Below are 14,838 nucleotides of genomic sequence, written 5' to 3'. Positions count from 1 at the left end.
GCTTTGAAACTGGAACTCAATCACAAGGAAAAATTGGGAAGAAACTCAAACACGTGGAAACTAAAAACCATCCTGCTCAAGAATGATTGGGTAAACCAGGAAATTAAAAAATCAGATTAAGCAATTTTTGGAGACCAATCATCAGTGAAAAACCTATGGGACACTGCAAAGGCGGTCCTAAGGGGAAAATACATAGCCATCCAAGCCTCACTCAAAAGAATAGAAAAATCTAAAAGGCAGTCTTTATATTTTCACTTTAAGAAGCTGGAGCTGGAACAGAAGAACAGGCCTAACCCATGCATGAAAAGACATTTGATTAAGAGTAGAGCAGAGATCGATGAATTAGAAACCAGAAGCACAGTAGAGCAGATCAACAAAACTAGAAGCTGATTCTTTGAAAGAATTAATGAGATTGATAAGCCACTGGTCAGACTTATTCAAAAGATAGAGAAAGGACCCAAATTTATAAAATTATGAATGAAAGGGGGAGAGATCATGACCAACACCAAGGAAATAGAAACAATCATTAGAAACTATTACCAACAACTATATGCCAATAAACAACCTGGAAGAAATGGATGCCTTCCTGGAAACCTATAAAATACTAAGACTGAAACAGGAAGAAATTGTTTATCTAAACAGGACGATTTAATCATGAAGAGACTGAATTAGTGATCAAAAACCTCTCAAAAAACAAGAGTCCAGGGCCTGATGGATTCCCTGGGGAATTCTACCAAACATTCAAAGAAGAAATAATACCTATTCTCCTGAATCTGTTTCAAAAAATAGAAACAGAAGGAAAACTACCAAAATCATTCTATGAGGCCAGTATTACCTTGGAATCCCCAAACCAGGCAAACACTCCATCAAAAAGGAGAATTACAGGGGACTGGGATAGGCCAGTGATGGGTATTGAGGAGGGCACATATTGCATGGTGCACTGGGTGTTATATGCAAATAATGAATCATGGAACATTACATCAAAAACTAAGGATATACTGTATGGTGACTAACATATCATAATAAAAAATTATTATAAAAATAGAACAAAATAAAATAAAAATTTGATTAGGTTTACATTGAAAAGAAAAGGAGAGTTATGGACTGACATCCCTGATGAATATGGATGCCAAAATTCTCAACAAGATCCTAGCTAATAGGATCCAACAGTACATTAAAAGGATTATCCATCACGACCAAGTGGGATTCATCCCTGGGATGCAAGCGTGGTTCAACATTCGAAAATCGATCAGTGTGATAGATCACATTAATAAAAGACAAGAACCATATAATCCTCTCAATTGATGCAGAAAAAGCATTTGACAAAATACAGCATCCTTTCCTGATTAAAACCCTTCAGGTGTAGGGATAGAGGGTACATTCCTCAATTTTATAAAAACCATCTATTAAAAGCCCACAGAGAATATTATTCTCAATGGGGAAAAGCTGAGAGCCTTTCCTTTAAGATCAGGAACATGACAGTATGCCCACTGTCACCATTATTGTTCAACATAGTACTAGAAGTCCTAGCAACAGCAATCAGACAACAAAAAGAATAAAAGGTATTCAAATTGGCAAAGAGGAAGTCAAACTCCCTCTCTTCACAGATGAAATGATACTTTATAAGGAAAACCCAAAAGACTCCACCCCCAAATTACTAGAACTCATACAACAGTTCAGTGATGTGGCAGGATATAAAATCAATGCTCAGAAATCAGTTGCAGAAAAGAGGGGAGGAGTTAAGATGGCGGAGGAGTTGGGGACCCCTTTTTCAGCCGGTCCCCTGAGTTGAGCTGGATAGGTACCAGACCAGCCTGAACATCCACAGAATCAGCCTGAGATGGAGGAAGATACATCTGGATCTCTACGAATGAACATCTCCAGCGCTGAGTATTGAGGTACGAAGAGGGGAGCCGTGAAAATGCGCACAGATATCAGAAGATAAACGGAAGGGGGAGGGAACCGCCACATTCGGGGCGCCGGGAAGCGGTAGCCACCTGCATGGGGGAGCGGGCAGACGCGCGGACGGCATCTGCGAGACAGCAGACTGAGACTGTGAGACAGGGAGCGCGCGCCACCAGACTTCTCAGGGAACTCTGGAACTCCGGTGTCCTCACTGGAACCAGACTGAGACCGGGAGCTCCGGGAGAGCGCGGGCGGGTGGCTGGCGGTGTTAGAAACACAAAGGACAGAGACGCGCTGGCCCTGGAAGTGAGGGCTGGGACTCCGGGTGTGGGGCGCACATCCCGGGACGCTGCAGGGTTGAGTAGCACCAACAGTACCAGAGTTAAAGTGGCCAGAACATCAGTGGAGAATGGTCTGCAATCCCTCTGTTCTGAGACAGAGGCAATGATTTGGCCACTGCTGCTCTGACTCTCAGAAGAGGCACAGCAAACTGCCAGGGAAAGCTGCCAGAGAACAAAAGACTGGAAATACCTGCTCACAGCGTGCCCAACCCCATCCCCCCCTCGCAGGGGACACGGAGACTCTACCCAAACAGGATTGCCTGAGTATCGGCGTGGCAGGCCCCTCCCCCAGAAGGCAGGCTGAAAAATCAAGAAGCCCACATCCCGGGGCGCCTGGGTGGTGCAGTCATTAGTCGCCTGTCTTTGGCTCAGGGCGTGATCCCAGCGTTCTGGAAAGGAGTCCCTCATCGGGCTCCTCCGCTGGGAGCCTGCTTCTTCCTCTCCCACTCCCCCTGCTTCTGTTCCCTCTCTCGCTGGCTGTCTCTCTGCCACATAAATAAATAAAATCTTTAAAGAAGAAGCCCACATCCCCAAGATCCCTATAAAACAAGGGGCACGGCCTGGGACCCAGTCAATAATTTGGGCTCTGGACAACCCTGCAACCTCTCCTCATCAGAATGACGAGAAGGAGAAGTCCCCCCCAGCAAAGAAAAGACAATGAGTCTGTGACTTCTGCCACAGAACTAATAGATATGGATATAACCAAATTATCAGAAATGGAATTCAGAGTAACAATGGTCAAGATGATGTGTAGACTTGAAAAAAGTATTAACGAAAATGTTAATGAGAATATAGAATCTCTAAGGGTGGAAATGAGAGCGAATCTGGCAGAAATTAAAAGTTCTATGAGCCAAATGCAGTCAAAACTAGAGGCTCTGATGGCCAGGGTCACTGAGGCAGAAGAACATATTAGCGAATTGGAGGATGGGTTAGTAGAAGAAAAAGCGAAAATAGAAGCTGGACTTAAAAAAATCCACGGCCACGAATGTAGGTTACGGGAGATCACTGACTCGATGAAACGATCCAATGTCAGAAACATCAGCATCCCCTAGGGGGTGGAGAAAAACAGAGGTCTAGAAGAGATATTTGAACAAATTGTAGCTGAAAACTTCCCTAATCTAGCAAGGGAAACAAGCATTCGTGTCCAAGAGGCAGAGAGGACCCCTCCCAAGCTCAACCATGACAAAACTACACGTCATGTCCTAGTGCAATTCGCAAATATTAGATCCAACGATACAGTATTGAAAGCGGCCAGGGCAAAGAAATTTCTCACGTACCAAGGCAAAGGTATCAGAATTACATCAGACCTGTCTACACAGACCTGGAATAAGAGAAAGGGTTGGGGGGGCATTTTTAAAGCTCTTTCAGAGAAAAACATGAAGCCAAGGATCCTTTATCCAGCAAGGCTGTCATTCAGAATTGATAGAGAAATAAAGACCTTCCAGAATCTCAGTCATTGGCCAATTCGTAACCATGAAACCAGCCCTATAGGAGATATTAAGGGAGTTCTATAAAAGTAAAAAGGCCCCAAGAGTGATACAGAATAGAAAGTCACAATCTATAGAAACAAAGATTTTATTGGCAACATGACATCATTAAAATCATATCTCTCAATAATCAGTCTCAACATAAAGGGCCTAAATGCTCCGATAAAACACCACAGGGTTGCAGATTGGATAAAAAGACATGACCCATCCATTTGCTGTCTACAAGAGACTCATTTTGAACCTAAAGATACATTCAGACTGAAAGTAAAGGGATGGAATACCATGGTTCACGCCAATGGACCTCAAAAGAAAGCTGGGGTAGCAATTCTCATCAGACAGATTGGATTTTAAACTAAAGACTATAGTTAGAGAAACAGAAGGGCACTATATTACTCTTAAAGGATGTATCCAACAAGTGGATATGACAATTATAAATATATATGCCCCCACCAGGGGAGCAGCAAGATACACAAGCCAACTCTTAACCAGAATAAAGAGACATATAGATAAAAATACGTTAATAGTAGGGGACCTCAACACTCCACTATCAGAAATAGACAGAGCACTGGAGCAGAAAACCAATATAGAAACAAGAGCTTTGAATGCCATACTCGACGAGTTGGACCTCATAGATATATATAAAACACTACACCCCAGAACCAAAGAATACTCATTCTATTCTAATGCCCATGGAACATTCTCAAGAATAGACCATGTTCTAGGACACAAAACAGGTCTCAACCGATACCAAAAGACTGAAATTATTCCATGCATATTCTCAGACCACAATGCTTTGAAACTGGAACTCAACCACAAGGAAAAATTTGGAAGAAACTCAAACGCTTGGAGACTAAGAACCATCCTGCTCAGGAATGACTCGATAAACCAGGAAATCAAAAATCAATTTAAACAATTTATGGAGACCAACGAGAATGAAAATACAACAGTCCAAAACCTATGGGATACTGCAAAGGCAGTCCTAAGGGGGAAATACATAGCTATCCAAGCCTCACTCAAAAGAATAGAAAAATCTAAAATGCAGTTTTTATATTCTCACCTCAAGAAGCTGGAACAGCAACAGAGGGATAGGCCTAATCCACTCATGAGGAAGCAGCTGACCAAGATTAGAGCAGAAATCAATGAATTAGAATCCAGGAGGACAGTAGAGCAGATCAACAGGACTAGAAGCTGGTTCGTTGAAAGAATCAATAAAATTGACAAACCGGTGGCAAGACTTATCCAAAAGAATAGAGAAAGGACCCAAATTAATAAAATTATGAATGAAAAAGGAGAGGTCACGGCCAACACCAATGAAATTGGAAGGATTATTAGAAACTTTTATCAACAGCTATATGCCAATAAATTAAGCAATCTGGAAGAGATGTAGGCCTTCCTGGAAACCTATAAATTACCAAGACTGAAACAGGAAGAAATTGATTTTTTAAACAGGCCAATTAATTATGAAGAGATTGAGTCAGTGATAAACAATCTTCCATATAACAAAACTCCAGGCCCAGATGGTTTTCCTGGGGTATTCTACCAAACATTCAAAGAAGAAATAATACCTATTCTCCTAAAGCTATTTCAAAAAATAGAAACAGAAGGAAAGCTACCAAACTCATTCTATGAGGCCAATATTACCTTGATCCCCAAACCAGGCAAAGACCCCATCAAACAGGAGAATTACAGATCGATTTCCCTAATGAATATGGATGCCAAAATCCTAAACACGATCCTGGCTAATAGAATCCAACAGTACATTAAAAGGATTATCCATCATGACCAAGTGGAATTCATACCTGGGATGCAAGTGTGGTTCAACATTCGCAAATCGATCAGCATGATACATCATATCAAGAAGAAAAGTCTCAGGAACCATATGACCCTCTCAATTGATGCAGAAAAAGCATTTGACAAAATACATCATCGTTTCCTGATTAAAACACTTCAGAGTGTAGGGATAGAGGGTACATTTCTCAGTCTCATAAAAGCTATCTATGAAAAGCCTACAGCAGATATTATTCTCAATGGGGAAAAGCTGGAAGCCTTTCCCTTAAGATCAGGAATACAAAAAGGATGCCCACTCTCGCCACTATTATTCAGCATAGTACTAGAAGTCCTGGCAACAGCAACCAGACAACAAAAAGGGATCAAAGGTATCAAAATCGGCAAACAAGAAGTCAAACTGTCTCTCTTCGCAGATGACATGATACTCTATATGGAAAACCCAAAAGAAGCCACTCCCAAACTATTAGAAGTTATACAGCAATTCAGTAATGTGGCGGTATACAAAATCAATACTCAGAAATCAGCTGCATTTCTATACACGAATAATGAGACTGAAGAAAGAGAAATTAGGGAATCCATCCCATTTACAATAGCACCAAAAACCATCCGTTACCTTGGAATTTACTTAACCAGAGACGTAAAGGACCTATATTCTAGAAACTATAAATCACTCTTGAAAGACATTGAGGGAGACACAAAAAGATGGAAAAATATTCCATGCTCATGGATCGGAAAAATTAACATAGTTAAAATGTCCATGCTACCCAGAGCAATCTATACTTTCAATGCTATCCCAATCAAAATACCGATGACATTTTTCAAAGAACTGGAACTAATAGTCCTTAAATTTACATGGAGCCACAAAAGGCCCCGAATCTCCAAGGAACTGTTGAAAAGGAAAAACAAAGCTGGGGGCATCACAATGCCAGATTTCGAGCTGTACTACAAAGCTGTGATCACAAAGACAGCATGGTACTGGCACAAAAACAGAAACATAGGCCAATGGAACAGAATAGAGAACCCAGAAATGGACCCTCAGCTCTTTGGGCAACTAATCTTTGATAAAGCAGGAAAAAACATCCGGTGGAAAAAAGACAGTCTCTTCAATGAATGGTGCTGGAAAATTGGACAGCTACATGCAAAAGAATGAAACTTGACCACTCTCTCACACCATACACAAAGATAAACTCCAAATAGATGAAAGACCTTGATGTGAGACAGGAATCCATAAAAATCCTAGAGGAGAACATAGGGAGCAACCTATACAACATCGGCCAAAGTAACCTTTTTCATGACACACCTCCAAAGGCAAGAGAAACAAAAGATAAAATGAACTTGTGGGACTTCATCATGATAAAAAGCTTCTGCACAGCAAAGGGAACAGTCAACAAAACAGAGATGCAACCCACAGAATGGGAGAAGATATTTTGAAATGAAACTACAGACAAAAGGCTGGTATCCAAGATCTATAAAGAACTTCTCAAACTCAATACACGAGAAATAAAGAAACAAATCAAAAAATGGGCAGAAGATATGAACAGACACTTCTCCAATGAAGACATACAAATGGCTTACAGACACATGAAAAAATGTTGAAAATCATTAGCCACAGGAAAATTCAAATCAAAACCACATTGAGATACCACCTCACGCCAGTTAGAATGGCAACAATTCCCTAGGCAAGAAATGACAAATGTTGGGGAGAATGTGGAGAAAGGGGATCCCTCTTACACTGTTGGTGGGAATGCAAGTTGGTACAACCACTTTGGAAAACAGTGTGGAGGTTCTTCAAAAAGTTAAAAATAGAGCTACCCTATGACCCAGCATTTGTACCACTGGGTATTTACCCCAAAGATACAGATGTAGTGAAAAGAAGAGCCATATGCACCCCAATGTTCATAGCAGCATTGTCCACAATAGCTAAACTGTGGAAGGAGCCAAGATGCCCTTCAACAGATGAATGGATAAAGAAGATGTGGTTCATATATACAATGGAATATTACTCACCCATCAGAAAGGATGAATAGCCACCATTTGCATTGACATGGATGGAACTGGAGGGGATTATGCTAAGTGAAATAAGTCAAGCAGAGAAAGACAATTATCATATGGTTTCACTCATATGTGGAATAAGGAATAGCAGAGAGGAACACAGGGTAAGGGAGGGAAAACTGAATGGGAAGAAATCAGAGAGGGAGACAAACTGTGAGAGATTCTGGGCTCTTGGAAACAAACTGAAGGTTACAGAAAGGAGCGGGGTGAGGGGATGGGGTAAACGGTATTAAGGAGGGCATGTATTTTGATGAGCACTGGATGTTATACACAACTAATGAATCATTGAACATTACATCAAACAGTAATGATGTACTTTATTTTGGCTAACTGAACATAATAAAAACATATTTAACATTCAAAAAAATGAGAGAGAAAAAAAGAAACTGTCCAGTCAGAGGAGCAAAAAACTAAAAAAGTTAAAAGTGAAGAAAGTCTATATGACTTATGGACATCTTTAAGGGAAACTGAACATTATTGAATTTCCAGAAGGGGAAAAGAAAAAGAAAGGAACAAAAAGATTAGTTAAAGAAGCAATAGCTGAGAATTCCCCTAAACTGAGGAGAGATTTGGACACCCAATTTCATGAAGCTTATAGGTCCCCAAATTCAATCAGAGAGATCTTCTCCAACACACATTATAATACAACTGCCAAAAACCAAAGACAAAGAGAATTTGAAGGCAGGAAGAGAAAAGAAGGTTGTCACTTACAAGTGAAGTTCCATAAAGCTACTAGTGGAGTACTCAGCACAAACCATGCAGGCCAGAAATGAATGGAGTAATATATTCAAAGTGCAAAACAAACAAACAAACTCTGCCAACCAAGAATATTTTATTGAGCAAAGATGTCATTCAGAAGTAAAGAGAAATAAAGACTACCCAGAAAAACAAAAGTTAAGGGAGTTCATCACCACTACATCTGCAATACCGGAAATGCTGGAAGAAGTTCTTTAAGCTGAAATGAAAGGATGCTACCGGTAACATAAAAACATAAAAATATAAAACACACTGATAAGGGTATGTATATAGTCAAGTTTGGAATACTCCACTGCTATAATATGGTGATACGTTAATCACTTTAGTGTAACGACTAAAGTACAAAAGTATTAAAATAGTTAGAGCTACAATAATTTTTAATGGATACACAATATAAGAAGATGCAAACTGACATCAAAAGCAAAAATATTGTGGAAAGGCGAAAAGGGTAGAGTTTTTTATGTTATTGCAGTTAACTTGTTATCAACTTAATCTGTTATAACCGTAAATGTTTTATGTAAGTCTCAGGGTAACCAGAAAGGAAAAATATATTATAGATACATACAAGATAAAGAGAAGGCAATAAAACAATACCACTATGGAAAATAATCAATTTACATAGAAAGAAAACAGTACAGGTCAAAAGGAATAAAAGAACTGAAAATAGCCAGAAAACAATAAGTTGTCATTAGGAAGATTTTCACTACCAATAATTACTTTAAGTGTAAATGGGTTAAATTCTCCAATCAAAGTCAAAGAGTGGCTCAATGGATTTAAAAAGCAAGACCCAACATTATGCTGAAAAAAAGAGTCATGTCACTTTAAGGACATGATAGGTTCAAAATGAAAGAACGGAAAAAAATATTCCATGCAAATGCAAACCAAAACAGTCAGCAGTTCTACTTTTATCAAACAAAATAGATTTTAAACCATAATTCTTAACAAGAGTCAAGGTAGCTCATTATATAATGATAAAGAAGTCAATTCACCAAGGGAATATATCGATTGTATTATATCAATTGTAAATATATATGGACAAAACATCAGAGAATCTAAATATATTAAATATATAAATCAAAATATATTAAATATATAAATCTACATATATTAAATCTAAACATATTAAGCAACAGCTAATACATCTGAAGATAGAAATAAATAATAAAACAGGAATAGTAGGGGACTTCAATACCCCACTTTCAATAATGGATAGCTCATCCAGACAGAATATCAATAAGGAAATGTTAGATTTGAGCTATATTTTTTTCTTTCAAGATTTTATTTAAATTTAAGTTACTTAACATATAGTGTAATATTAGTTTCAGGGGTAGAATTTAGTGAATTGTCACTAGTATATAACCACTAGTGCTCATTACAACAGTGCAATACTTAATGCCCATCACCCATTTATTCCATTCCCCTCACCCACTTCCCCTCTAGCAACCCTCAGTTTGCTTCCTATAGTTAAGAGTTTCTTATGGTTTGCTTCCCTCTCTGCTTTTATCTTATTTTATTTTTCCTTCCCTTCCCCTATGTACATCAATTATGTTTCTTAAATTCCACATGAGTGAAATCATAATGATATTTGTCTTTCTCCAGCTGACTTATATTGCTTAGCGTAATGCACTGTAGTTCCACCCAAATCATTGCAAATGGCAAGATTTCATTCTTTTTGATGGCTGAGTAATAATCCATTGTATATATGAACTGGATCTAACAGATATAAACAGAGCATCCCATCCAACGGCAGCAGAATACATATTCTTTTAAGTGCACAAAGAATATTCTCAAGAGTAAATCGTATGTTAGGTCAAAAAACAAATTTCAGAAAATTTAAAAAGATGATCTTTTCCGACTACAACCTAAAAAATTCACAAATATGTGGAAATTAAACACCACACTTCTAAACAAGAGATCAAAGAAGAAATCAAAAGTGAAACCAAACAATATCTTGAGGCAAAGGAAAAAGAAAACACAACATACCAAAACATAAGGCATGCAGCAAAAGCACTTATAAGGGGAATTTATAATGATAAATGCCTACATTTAAAACCGATCTCAAATAAACAATCTAACTTTATATTGCAAGGAACTAGAAAAAGAACAAACTAAGCCCCAAATTAGAAGAAGGAAGAAAATAACAAAGCTCTGAGCAGAAATAAATGAAATAGGGGCACCTGGGTGGCTCAGTCATTGAGTGTCTGCCTTCAGCTCAGGTCATGATCCCAGCATCCTGGGATCGAGCCCCACATCCTCAGGTCGTGATCCCAGCATCCTGGGATGAGACCTGCATTGGGCTCCCTGTTTGGTGGGGAGCGTGTTTCTCTCTCTCCAGCTCCCCATGCTTGTGTTCCCTCTCTCGTTCTCTCTCTGTCAAATAAATAAATAAAAATAGAATCTTTAAAAACGTTTTTAAAAAAATGAAATAGAGAAAAGAAAATATAAATGATCAATAAAATAAAGGGTTGTTTCTTTCAAAAGATAAACAAAACTAACAAGCCTTTCACTAGACTTAACAAGAAAAAAAAGACAACTCAAATAAACAAAATTACAAATGAAAGAGGAGACGTTATAATAAATACCACAGAAATACAAAGGATAACAACAGACTATTATGAATGAATAAATGTTAAGAAATTGGACAACCTAGAAGAAATGGATAAATTTCTAGAAACATACAACCTACCAAGACTAAATCATGAGGAAACAGAAAATCTGAACTGACCAATAGGAGTTAGAAGATTGAATCAGTAATCAAAAACATCCCAACAAAGAAAAACCCAAGACCAGATGGTTTCCCTGGTGAAGTCCACCAAATATTCAAAGAATTAACAACAATCCTTCTCAAACTTTCCCGAAACTTGAAAAGGAGAGGGCACTCCTAAACTTACTTTACAAGGCCAGTATTACTCTGATACGAAAGGAGATAAGGACACTACAATACATACATACACACATACATAAATACATCTCAGCTCCGATCTTGATCCCATAGTTCAAGCCCCACATTCAGTTCCATGCTGGGTGTGGAGTCTACTTAAAAAAGTTAGCAAGCTGATTTCAACAGCACATCAAAAGGTTTATACACCATGATCAAGTGGGATTAATTCCTGGGATGCAAGCATGGCTCAACATCGGCAAATCAATTAATGTGAGATATGACATAAATAGAAAAAAGATAAAAACCATATGATTACCTCAGTAGATGCAGAAAAAGCATTTGATAAAATGCAACACCAATTCCTTTTTATTATTATGTTATGTTAGTCACCATACAGTACTTCATTAGTTTTTGATGTAATGTTCCATGATTCAATATTTGTGTATAACACCCAGTGCTTCATGCAATACATGCCCTCCTTAATACCCATCACTGGGTTAGCCCATCCCCCCAACCCATCACCTCTAAAACCCTCAGTTTGTTTCCCAGAGTCCGTGGTCTCTCATGGTTTGTCTCCCCTTCTGTTCCCCCACCCCCGCTTCATTTTTCTCTTCCTTCTCCTAATGTCCTCCCTGATATTCCTTATGTTCCACAAATAAGTGAAGCCATATGATAATTGTCTTTCTCTGCTTGACTTATTTCACTTAGCATAATCCCCTCCAGTTCCATCCATGTCAATGCAAATGTTGGGTAATCATCATTTCTGATGGCTGAGTAATATTCCATTGTATGTATGGACCACATCTTCTTTATCCAGTCATCTGTTGAAGGGCATCTTGGCTCCTTTCACAATTTGGCTATTGTGGACATTGGTGCTATCAATATTGGGGTGCATATGGCCCTTCTTTTCACTACATCTGTATCTTTGGGGTAAATACCCAGTGGTGTAATTGCTGGATCATAGGGTAGCTCTATTTTTAACTTTTTGAAGAACCTCCACACTGTTTTCCAAAGTGGTTGTACCAACTTGCATTCCCACCAACAGCGTAAGAGGGTTAGCCTTTCTCCACATCCTCCCCAACATTTGTCGTTTCCTGTTTTGTTAATTTTTGCCATTCTAACTGGTATAAGGTGGTAACTCAATGTGGTTTTGATTTGAATTTCCCTGATGGCTAATGATTTTGAACATTTTTTCATGTGTCTGTTAGCCATTTGTATGTCTTCATAGGAAAAGTGTCTGTTCATATCTTCTGCCCATTTTTTTTAATTTGATTTTTTGCCCTTGGGGTGTTGAGTTTGAGCAGTTCTTTATAGATCTTGGATACCAGCCCTTTATCTATAGTGCTACTTGCAAATATCTTCTCCCATTCTATGGGTTGCCTCTTTATTTTGCTGACTGTTTCCTTTGCTGTTTAGAAGCTTTTTATCTTGATGAAATCCCAGAAGTTCACATTTGCTTTTGTTTCCCTTGCCTTTGGAAATGTGTCATGAAAGAAGTTGCTGTGGGCAATGTCGAAGAGGTTACAGCCTCTGTTCTCCTCTATGATTTTGATGGATTCCTGTCTTACATCCCAGCCTCACTCAAAAGAACACAAAAATCTATAATACAGACCCTTTACTCACACCTTAAACAACTGGAGATGGAAAAAAAGAACAGGCTTAAGACAGGTATGAAAAGAGAACTAATTAAGACTAGAGAAGAGATCAATGAATTAGAAACCAGAAATACAGTAGAGCCGATCAACAAAACTATAAGCTAGTTCTTTGAAAGAATAAATAAGATCAATAAACCACTGGCCAGACTTATCCAAAAGAAAAGAGAAAGGACCCAATTAATAAAATTATGAATGAAAGGGGAGACCTCATGACTAACACCAAAGAAATAGAAACAATCATTAGAAACTGTTATCAACAACTATATGATAATAAATTAAGTAACCTGAAAGAAATGGATGCCTTCCTGGAAACCTATAAACTACCAAGACTGAAACAGGAAGAAATTGTTTATCTAAACAGGATGATTAATCGTGAAGAGATTGAATTAGTGATCAAAAACCTCCCAAAAAACAAGAGTCCAGGGCCTGATGGATTCCCTGGGGGAATTCTACCAAATATTCAAAGAAGAAGTAATACCTATTCTCCTGAATCTGTTTCAAAAAATAGAAACAGAAGGAAAACTACCAAATTCATTCTATGAGGCCAGTATTACCTGGATCCCAAAACAAGGCAAAGACCCCACCAAAAAGGAGAATTACGGACTGATATCCCTGATGAATATGGACACCAAAATTCTCAACAAGATGCTACATTACATTAAAAGGATTATCCATCATGACCAGGTGGGGATCATCCCTGGAATGCAAGGGTGGTCCAACATGCGCAAATCAATCAGTGTGATAAAACACATTAATAAGAGAAGAGACAAGAATCATATGGTCTTCTCAGTTGATGCAGAAAAAGCATCTGAAAAATACAGTATCCTTTCCTGATTAAAACCCTTCAGAGTGTAGGGATAGAGGGTGCATTCCTCAATATCATAAAAACCACTTACGAAAAGCCCACAGAGAATATCATTCTCAATGGGGAAAAGCTAAGAGCCTTTCCCTTAAGATCAGGAACATGACAGGATGCCCACTCTCACCATTATTATTCAACATAGTACTAGAAGACCTAGCAACAGCAAACAGACAACAAAAAAGAATAAAAGGCATTCAAATTGGCAAAGAAGAAGTCAAACTCTCACTCTTCGCAGATGACATGATACGTAATGCGGAAAATCCAAAAGACTCCACTCCCAAATTACTAGAACTCATACAGCAATTCAGTAATGTGGCAGGATACAAAATCAATGCACAGAAATCAGTTGCATTTCTTTTTTTAATAATAATTTTTATTATGTTAGTCTCCATACAGTATATCCTTAGTTTTTTATATAATGTCCCATGATTCATTATTTGCGTATAACACCCAGTGCTCCATGCAATATGTGCCCTCCTTAATATCCATCACTGGCCTATCCCAATCCCCCAACCCCCTCCCCAGTGAAGCCCTCAGTTTGTTTCCCAGAGTCCACAGTCTCTCATGGTTGATTCCCCCTTCTGTTTACCCCCCCTTCATTCTTCCCTTCCTTCTCCTACTGATCTTCCTGCTATTTCTTATATTCCATAAATGAGTGAAACCATATGATAATTGTAATTCTCTACCCCCCTCATTCTTCCCTTCCTTCTCCTACTAATCTTCCTGCTATTTCTTATATTCCATAAATGAGTGAAACCATATGATAATTCACTTAGCATAATCTCCTCCAGTCCCATCCATATTGCTGCAAATGTTGGGTAATCGTTCTTTCTGATGGCTGAGTAATATTCCATTGTATATATGGACCACATCTTCTTAATCCAGTCATCTGTTGAATCTTGGCTCGTTCCACAATTTAGCTATTGTGCTATCTCAATATGGTTTTGATTTGAATTTCCCTGATGGCTAATGATTTTGAACATTTTTTCATGTGTCTGTTAGCCATTTGTATGTCTTCATTGGAAAAGTGTCTGTTCATATCTTTTTTTTCTTTGAATAGAAAGTATTCTTTGTTTTAATAATAATATTTTATTATGTTATTCACCATACA

Source organism: Ursus maritimus, unplaced genomic scaffold (genome assembly GCF_017311325.1).
Source record: "Ursus maritimus isolate PB19 unplaced genomic scaffold, ASM1731132v1 scaffold_12, whole genome shotgun sequence".
In the NCBI taxonomy this organism is placed as follows: domain Eukaryota; kingdom Metazoa; phylum Chordata; class Mammalia; order Carnivora; family Ursidae; genus Ursus; species Ursus maritimus.
The sequence above is the reverse complement of the archived record's forward strand: the minus strand, read 5'-3'. Positions refer to the sequence as shown.